At 39.5% G+C, this 9,418-nt stretch overlaps 1 protein-coding gene across 1 annotated transcript in view; it reads right to left on the minus strand.

Moving 5' to 3' along the window:
• TEKT3 (tektin 3) overlaps positions 1-7,695 on the minus strand; it is a 33,879-nt gene extending 26,184 nt beyond the window's left edge. Inside the window, exon 1 of the mRNA XM_024753588.1 lies at positions 7,664-7,695. The gene's annotated coding sequence lies outside the window, so the exon portion shown is untranslated. The remainder of the gene's footprint in view (positions 1-7,663) is intronic.
• Between the last annotated feature and the right edge of the window lie 1,723 nt (positions 7,696-9,418).

Below are 9,418 nucleotides of genomic sequence, written 5' to 3' on the forward strand. Positions count from 1 at the left end.
AAGCAAACATAACTCAAGGAAGTACCTGGATCCCCTTTTCCTGGCAACTTGCCACCTCTAGGCAACTCCAGTATAGACAGACATGCTATGGCAGCCCCTGAGCATTAAGTAAGATGATGCTCAGTATTTGGAATACTTAGCACAGTTCTGGGCACATAGTTAATGCTCAGTAAATGTTAGCTTGTAAAATTACTAGCTCAGAGGTGTATACAAAGTAAAAGATAAATATCCACTCTCCCCCCTTCAAAATAAACTCCTCAGAAGTAGACACTGTGAAGAATTCATTACTAGTTGTATCTTTCCAGATTTTTCCTTTTCATATACCAACATATATATTATTTTTAAATCTATATACATCTCCCTATATACATATGCACAGAGTTTTTTAATACAAAAATTGAATTATCTTAATCATTATATGTATCATTCCAGAACATGCATTTTTGAAAATATATGTATTTTGGACCTCTCCCCCTGTTAAAACATAGAGAGCCACTTTATCCTTTTTTACCAGCTGAAAATATTCTACTGTCCAGAATTTGGGGTCATTGTTAGTCCAGATAGCCAAGGATGCCATAGACTATGACATAATTTTCAGCATCTGAACGTCATTCTGTTTGGGGGTTAATGTCTATAGACGCATTTACTGAAAAGGAAAAATAATATCAGATCCAATTCTGTAGGCTCCTACTCAGAAAAAACAAACAAACAAAAACACATTCAGAGTCCGCCTGCCGATGCAGGGGACACGGGTTCGTGCCCTGGTCCGGGAAGATCCCACATGCCGTGGAGCGGCTGGGCCCGTGAGCCATGGCCGCTGAGCCTGCGCGTCCGGAGCCTGTGCTCCGCAACGGGAGAGGCCACAGCAGTGAGAGGCCCACATACCGAAAAAAAAAAAAAGAAAAGAAAAAACACATTCAATGATTCTTTAAATAGCTGTTTTGACGCCATTGGTACCCAAACCACAAAATAATCTATTTGTAGAATTGTGGCCAAATCAAAATCCACTCGGACTACATGTGATGAAACAGCTACCCACTGCCACTGGTGGTATCCCACCTGACCCTAGCTCCCTGATGTTTTCCTTATTCTTCCCTCCCTCAGCCCCCAAACACTTTATATGGGCCAAGCTTAGAGTACGATGGTAAAAACGAAAGCCTTAATAACCACTTGCCATTCCACACCTAAGTCTGAAACTTAAAACATTGCTTTTTGAAAAAGCAAATTCCAAGTAACTTGAGCCACGAGGGTCCTCCTGGCTACTTTTAGTTTCAACCCCTTCCCCAAGTCACATCTAGAAATAATCCCATCAGTTTTCTTTGAGCAAGAAGCTTCAAGTGGGATTGGACCACTCTTGCTTGGCTTTTCTTAATTCCTGACAACAGTGAATCTAAAAGCTAATGTCACACTTGGTCCTTCAATCACGGAATTCCAGGTGTAGAATTCCCACACGTATTTACTCGACACCTATGATGCTGAAATCTTGAGGTAGCTCAATCCATGTTTGTCAAATGTCAAACCACGAGTGTTCAGGTTTAACACATGTGTGAAATGCAGGGGTCCACAAGCCAGAGGAGACATATGACTTGAGAAAATCAATATGGTTTGTAAAAGCATCCAGTGATAATTTTCAATTAGAGATGGGATATAATTTAGAATCTGGAATCTGAAGCATAAAGTCAGTTGTTTAAAAAGTTCCCAGATGTAGAGCTCCTCATATATGGCAGCAAGTTTCACATGAGAGACAATATTCCATATTCCAATATTCCATGTTCCAGCTCCAGTAGGCCCCCTTCTAAGTCATTTAGGAAGACCCAATAAAAGACAACAGCCTGGCAATGTCTTTTTTTCTTTTTTTTTCTTTTGGTCATTATTGGCCAAGAAAATTGAGAATCTCACGGCCTAAGAAATATTTAACTCAAAATAGATTTCTGCCTTCAACCAGGATAGAGTAATAAAAACTAGACTTAGCCTCTTACACCTAAAAATCTAGACAAAATATATGAAACAACTGTTTTCAGGCTGCACAGGACTCTGATCTGTGAGAGAAGAGAAACAAATAAGGTGAGCCCTCTGATCACCTGGAGGCAATTTCCAGACTATGGGGAAAATGGATGGAAACCAAACAGAGCCTGGCAGCATCTGTGAGTTGAGGAGGAGGCCAGAATTTGGGGAGGCTGAGACACCTGGAAGTTGGGACGCGGGATTCTGGAGTAAAATGAGTTATGCAGAAAAAGTGCTCCATAAATCTATGTAGGGGTCCACTTGGGTCTTTGCTGAGTAATAGGTTGTACAGACATCAAGGAACGTTCCACAAACCTCGGCAAATAATGATGGCAGTGCTGTTAGCTGCACAATTCCTAGAGCTGACAGAGGGCCCAGAGACATTTTGAACCCAGACCAGTCAGAGTGGAGAGCTGTTAGTGGTCACCCGGAGCATTTGATGGAAAGCCCAGAGAGGTCACGCATTAGAATGGGGCCGACCTATCTTTAGAACCAAGGTACTAAAGACTCTGGAAAAGCTTGAATACAGGCCTCAAAAAGCTCAAACTAATCCACAAGTAAAGTGCCTGCCAACATCAGGAGCTCAAATATATAGCACCACAGTGTCCAGCATCCAATCAAAAACTTCCAGACATGCCAAGTAGAAACATGTGGCCCGTAATTAGGAGAAAAATCAGTCAATAGAAACAGGCATACAAATGGCGGAGATGTGACGGCACTAGAAAACCACGTACAAGTATTTAAAGGAAAACAAGAACGTAATGAAGAGAGATATGGAAGACTTAAAAAAGAACAAAATGAAACTTTAGGGATAAAACATATAATAGATTCTTGCACGATTTCACTAGATTGGAGTAACTGCAGATTAGACACCAGAGAAGCAAAGATTAGTGAGCTCGAATCTAACCAAACCAAAGCACAGACTTTTTAATTAACTGGAAACAAAAAATGAAAAGAGCCTCAGTAACTTACGGTATAATATCAGGTGGTCTAACATCATGCACTTGGGGTGTCACATTAAGAGAGGGAGACAAAATATCTGAAGAAATAATGGCTGCAAATTTCCCAAATTTGATGAAAAGTACAAACCCCTATGTCTAAGAAGCTCCACACACTCCAGGAGGATAAACACACATCCGTGTGTGTGCACACACCACTACCTCAAGGCTCATCATAATAAAATGGATGAAAGTTCACAATAAAGAGAAAAAATTAAAATCAGAGGGAAAAAGACACAATGGATAGAAAGGAACAAAGATAAGAATTAGTGAAGAATTCTTGTCAGAAACTATGCAAGCCAGAAGACAATCAAACAACATCTTTAAAGGGCTGGAAGAAAGTATAATCCTAGAATTCTATTTCCAGTGAAAATATCCTTCAAAGATGAAGGTGAAATAAAAGGTTATATATATATATAACTGAGAGAACGAGAGTGAAAAAGGCCAGTCACATCTGGGTGTTTACTATAAAAGTAACCTTGACCTTGTCACTCCAGAGAAGGTCTTAGGCAAGCCCATGGTTTCCTGGGTCACATTTTGAGAACTGCTGCTCTAAGGTTTACAGTATGCATTTTTGACTTACTGTAGTATATGCTTAAATAACATTATTCCATTTTAGTCATAAGGCCTTTACAATAGTACTTTTCCACTTCTGCTCTCCCATCATTTGTGCTATTATTACCATATAACTTACTTTTGTTTTTATTATAAACCTCCCAATGAATTTTTATTATTTTTACTTTAAGCAGCCATCTTTTAAAGAAATTTAAAAGTTAGAAAAGTTTTTTCTTTTTGCTATTAGCACACATACTTACCATTTCTGAGACTTCATTTCTTTGGGTAGCTCCAAGTTTCCATCTGGTATAATGTCCTTTTGCCTGAAGAATTTCCTTTCACAGACCTTTTAGTGCAGTTATGCTGGAGCTGAATTCTCTTGGCTTTTGCATTTATATATATATATATATATATATATATAAATGCAAAAGCCAAGAGAATTCAGCTCCAGCATAACTGCACTAAAAGGTCTGTGAAAGGAAATTCTTCAGGCAAAAGGACATTATACCAGATGGAAACTTGGAGCTACCCAAAGAAATGAAGTCTCAGAAATGGTAAGTATGTGTGCTAATAGCAAAAAGAAAAAACTTTTCTAACTTTTAAATTTCTTTAAAAGATGGCTGCTTAAAGTAAAAATAATAAAAATTCATTGGGAGGTTTATAATAAAAACAAAAGTAAGTTATATGGTAATAATAGCACAAATGATGGGAGAGCAGAAGTGGAAAAGTACTATTGTAAAGGCCTTATGACTAAAATGGAATAATGTTATTTAAGCATATACTACAGTAAGTCAAAAATGCATACTGTAAACCTTAGAGCAGCAGTTCTCAAAATGTGACCCAGGAAACCATGGGCTTGCCTAAGACCTTCTCTGGAGTGACAAGGTCAAGGTTACTTTTATAGTAAACACCCAGATGTGACTGGCCTTTTTCACTCTCGTTCTCTCAGAAATGTACAATAGAGGTTTCCAGAGGTGACATGATATGCGATATCACAACAGACTGAATGCAGAAGTAGATATGAGAACCCACCTACTAACAAAAATTTTTAAACTTTACCAAAAATGTGAAACAGTGCCACTCTTCTAACTAAATTTGTTTCAGAAAACATAGTTTTTTAATGAAAAGTATTATTTATGTTACTATATAATAGGTTGTTATGGTTACTTTTAAGAGTTAATATTTTTAATTTCTCTATTTTAATTTCTGATATAATAAATATCAATAGCTGTAATCTATATAAACTAAAGCTCTACAGAGTATGCTCTCTGACCATATCAGAATTAAATTAGAAATCAATAATAGAAAGGTATTCGGAAAATCCTCAAATACTAGGAAACTAAGCAACACACTTCTAAACATCCTATGGGTCAATGAAGAAATAACACGGGAAATTAGAAAATATTTTGAACTGAATGAGAATAAAAAACAGAACATATCAAAATTGTGAAATTCAGCTAAGAGTGTTTAGAATGAGGTTTATAGCTTTAAACGCTTACATAAGAAAATAAGAATGAGCTAAAATCAGTGATCTATACTTTCATCTTAATGGCTAGGGGAAAAAAAAAAAAAAAAAAGCAAAGTAAACCCAAAGTAGAAAGAAGGAAATACTAAAAAGTCAATGAAGTAGAAAATGAACAAATTTTTGAAAAGCAATGAAATCTTAACAATAAAATTGATAAACCTCTTGCAAGACTGATCAAGATTTAAAAAAAAGAAGACAAATGACTACTATCAGAAATGAAAGCGGGAATACTACTAAAGCCCCTGCAAATGCTAGAAAGTTAATAACGTATGATTACTAACAACCTATGCCAAGGAATTTGACAACAGAGAGGAAATGGACAAAATTCTTTAAAGATACAAACAAAACTGACTAAAGAAGAAATAGGTAACCTGAACAGCTGTATAGGAATTAAAGAAATTGAATCTATAGTTTAAAATCTTTCTTCAAAGAAAACATCAGGTCCAGATGGGTTCACTGATAAATTCTACCAAAGTTTTAAGGAAGAAATAGTATCAGTTTTCAAAAGCCTATCGCTTACTTGCGTGATGTGCCTTTCACAATGTTTAAATTATTCTCTAAATTCTAACTCAGCCTCTTCCTAAAGAGGCAATGAGCACACACTATGATCCTTAACTGATGCTATAAATATCTCACATTTGCAAGTAAACTAAACAAGTTCTTTGGGAAGATGACTGAAAATAGCTGTGGAAAAATTCATCCCCTAAATCATGCAATTGTTTTTTTATTATGCTTTTAGCCATGACCAAAAAAGCATTTTAAGAAATGAGACCTGCTACAAAGTCAAATACAGTATTTGACTGTATTCATTGAAGTTGGGGTCAATAGTTATTTACATACTGGAAAAGTGCTACTATAGTCTTCTATAAATATTAACATGCTAAAAATATAATTAATCACACAGAGATTGTAAGTACTGGAAAGCTCCATTTCAAACCCAAAAGGTGGCCTCAAGCTGGAGAGAGATATTTTATTAGCACATTTAGGCAAGACTTTAAGATCATAAATATTTCAAGGTATAAAAACCTATAGCTCATAGTCTGCAGAAGGCATGACAAGGACAGAAAGTTTCCATGACTTGTTTCACACATTGCCTCAGATCAGCGGCCAGCACAGGCTTGAAAGAATCACACAAAACCCCTGTTCCTTTGATCATATGTATTTAATTCCTCACAGTTTCAAATTGAAGCAGAAATAAAACACTGCCCCTGACACATTAATAAGTACCAGACTTAGGAGAAAGTGTATCAGATTTCAGCGTTTAAGTAATTTCTCTCTATGCATATATTAAATAAGAATGCAGGAAAAGTTGAATAATCTCTTTCTTTTAAAAAACAGTTTGATAAGGAACTCTCTTCATTGATGGTGAAAGTATAAATTACTACACGTTGGAGAGCTATGGGGCAGTATCTACTAAAGTTGAAAAAGCACATTCCCTATGACTCAGAAATTATACAATTAGAATGTACAAGAATATGTTTCTAGTGATTTTTAAAAGGGAAAAGTGTAAAAGTCCATCGACAGGAGTATGCATGCGTAACTTATGATAAATCCATGCAAGAACTATCACACAACAGTTAAAAGCAATGACCTAGAGCATGTAGAGAATGATAGCATTATATGAACGTTTAAAATGAGACTATATATTGGTTTCTGGATAAATACCTAAGTAGCAAAAGTATAAAAATATGCGGAGTATAAGTAAACACTAAATTCTGGTAGGTGGGGAAGGAGAAAAAGGCATGCGATTCCCAAGGGGTACATAGGAGGCCTCTTCTGTGTCTGTAAGTCTTTTTGTTTTGTTTTGTTTTTAAACAAGGGGTGGGTACCTGCATGCTTGAACACTTTGTGAAATATTTTAAAACGAAAAAAGTTGAATATTTTATCATATACCTCAATACACTTGGCCTATGAGTCTATCTGTTTGCTTTTTTCACAATAATCAAACGAGTAATTCTACCCATTTCTAAAATGTTTATTCAGCTACGCCACCATAAGCATCTAGGGAGAAAACATACCGTTACTTTGTGCAAATTGTCAAAATACAAGTGAGTGCTTCACAGCCAGAGCTGAACAGAAAAGGCCATGGACAGTAAGGGAACAACTGCTGTGACCTGAATTTCAGCAACTCTTTGAACGGCCAGGTGACTGGTTGTCCAGCCCTCCCCTTGGCTGCAGTTGGAAGACCGGGCTAAGTAAGCCGGGAGAACAAGGCAGAGGGTTGAGGCACACAAGAACCACAGGGACAAACACAGCACTGCCAACAGGTGTAAGGTATTATACGACCTAGGGTCTGGGGTTCTGACACACCTTTCCTGGTTCTGCATTTATAAGTAACTTCTCAATCCGCGAAAAGCAACAGAAGCGTACATTAAGAAGGCTTGGGAGACTGGGTAAGGGTACCTGTGGGTTTTACGGTTTTCATTTGCAGGGGTGAGGGTGGCGAAGTGAAGATGGAGGCGGGGCCAGGGTTTCCACGACCTCACCAAGAATTCGGAGGCCAGACGTTGGAGTCCTAATCGGGGCGGGGACTCTGTCGGGGTCGTCCCAGCAGCAGGCAGGTGCCCGAGGGACCACTCACCTGTCGGCGGTGCCGGGCGAGGGGCGGGGAAGCGGGCGTGGGCGGGAAGGAGTCGCAGCCCCACAAACTACAACTCGCTGGAGCGCGGACTAGCGGCCCCGCCCGACCCCGCCCCGCCCCGCCTCGCCCTCCTGTGACGTCACGCCCGAGGACCACTCAACGACCGCCGCTGCTGGCTCCCCGGCAGCCGATTGGCCGGTGGAGGCAGAGGCGGCCGGCGGGAGCCGGAGAGAGGAGGGAAACCCTGCGGGCAGGCGACCGTTGCCATGGACGCTCTCGCGCGTAGTAACCACAGCTCCGGGGGAGATAGAGAGGTGGAGGGGGTGAAGGGGTGAAGGGTCCCCCGCCTCCCCTGCGGCGCCTAAATCGGAGCTCTCTCAGCTGCGCAGACCTTGGTGGCCCATTCTAAGGCTCGCGAGGCTGACAAGCCCCCGCGTTTCAGCCTGGCTGGGAAGACAGGCTGACCTTACCCCACACCCTAACCTGGCCATACCCATTTGTGCTTCTCCCTGTGACATAGTGGATGCCATTCTTTTACTGAAGACACAGATAAATCAGTTGTGTCCACGTGGCTTTGGAGAATGGCAGCAGTTAACTAGAGATGGACAAGCCATTTTTTCTCCAAAGCCATGCGTACATAACTGACTTATCTGTGTCTTCAATAAAAGATTCTAACTCAGTTGTGATTTGATGACACTTGCCCTTGTATGTATCCTGTCTAGGCATTGGGGGGTGAGGGTGGAGAGGGTGTGTTAAAGGGCGGCTGGTGGGAAAATAAAGGAAGAGGAGAAAAAAAGTAAGAGAGGTGAGAGCGATATATGGGGATATGAGTGTGTTGGGCTGAGGAGGAATGTTTAGGAAAAGGAAATAGGAAATATTGCCTTTACAGCCAACTGTCTCTAATCTCTCTGTGCCTTCTAAATTTTTTTAATCCCATAATTCCATTTTTATGGCTATTTATACAGGGAAATTGGAAATATTTCACATTGTCAAAGTTGGGAGAGGTGATTAAAAATATTTTCAGTCTAAATTTTAGAACAACGTAAGTTCTTGCAATGTATTCTTTATCGATGTTCTTGGAAATTACTCAGAAACAGATTTGGGACATTTTATTCCAATTTGTACCATCAATATCAATGGTATTATTTTCCTTGAGTGCTGTGTTGAGAATCAGTAGTTTTGGAAACTATAACCTGTAACTGGGTATGGGATCCAAATGGCCTTCATGCACAGAATATAACACTAATATTTACAGAAAAGTGCTCTGTGGAGTGTTTATTGGCAACTTAATTGAGCGTGTGATGTGTTCATTGAGAATTTTATCATTTACAACCACAGGAAGGTAGTATCCGTTGTCACTGTTATGTTTTGCTTATGTTACTAGGTTATTTATAGGGGTGTGAATCACCATCGGCTTTTCTCATTGAATGACTTTTTCATGACATGAAATTGCAGCACACACTTCGTTGAGAATATTCCCAGAGAGCCAAGGTACACAGACCCTATCAAGTTCAGATATCATATTCTAGCTCACTTATTTAGCAAGTGAGGAGCTGTGTCCTAGAGGTTAAATGACATGCCCAGGGTCGCATTTCTGTGTGTGTCCTTCGGATCAAGTAGGAAACAATGGACTCCCACAGCCTCTCTTTCCTTTTGTTTCCATCAGAGCCATTATGTCACCGTCGTATGTTTTCACGTATTGTCTCCCCCATTAGACTATGTGCCTGCGAGGGCAGAGACAATGATTTTCCAGCC

Source organism: Neophocaena asiaeorientalis, unplaced genomic scaffold (genome assembly GCF_003031525.2).
Source record: "Neophocaena asiaeorientalis asiaeorientalis breed wild unplaced genomic scaffold, Neophocaena_asiaeorientalis_V1.1 scaffold540, whole genome shotgun sequence".
Taxonomy (NCBI): Eukaryota; Metazoa; Chordata; class Mammalia; order Artiodactyla; family Phocoenidae; genus Neophocaena; species Neophocaena asiaeorientalis.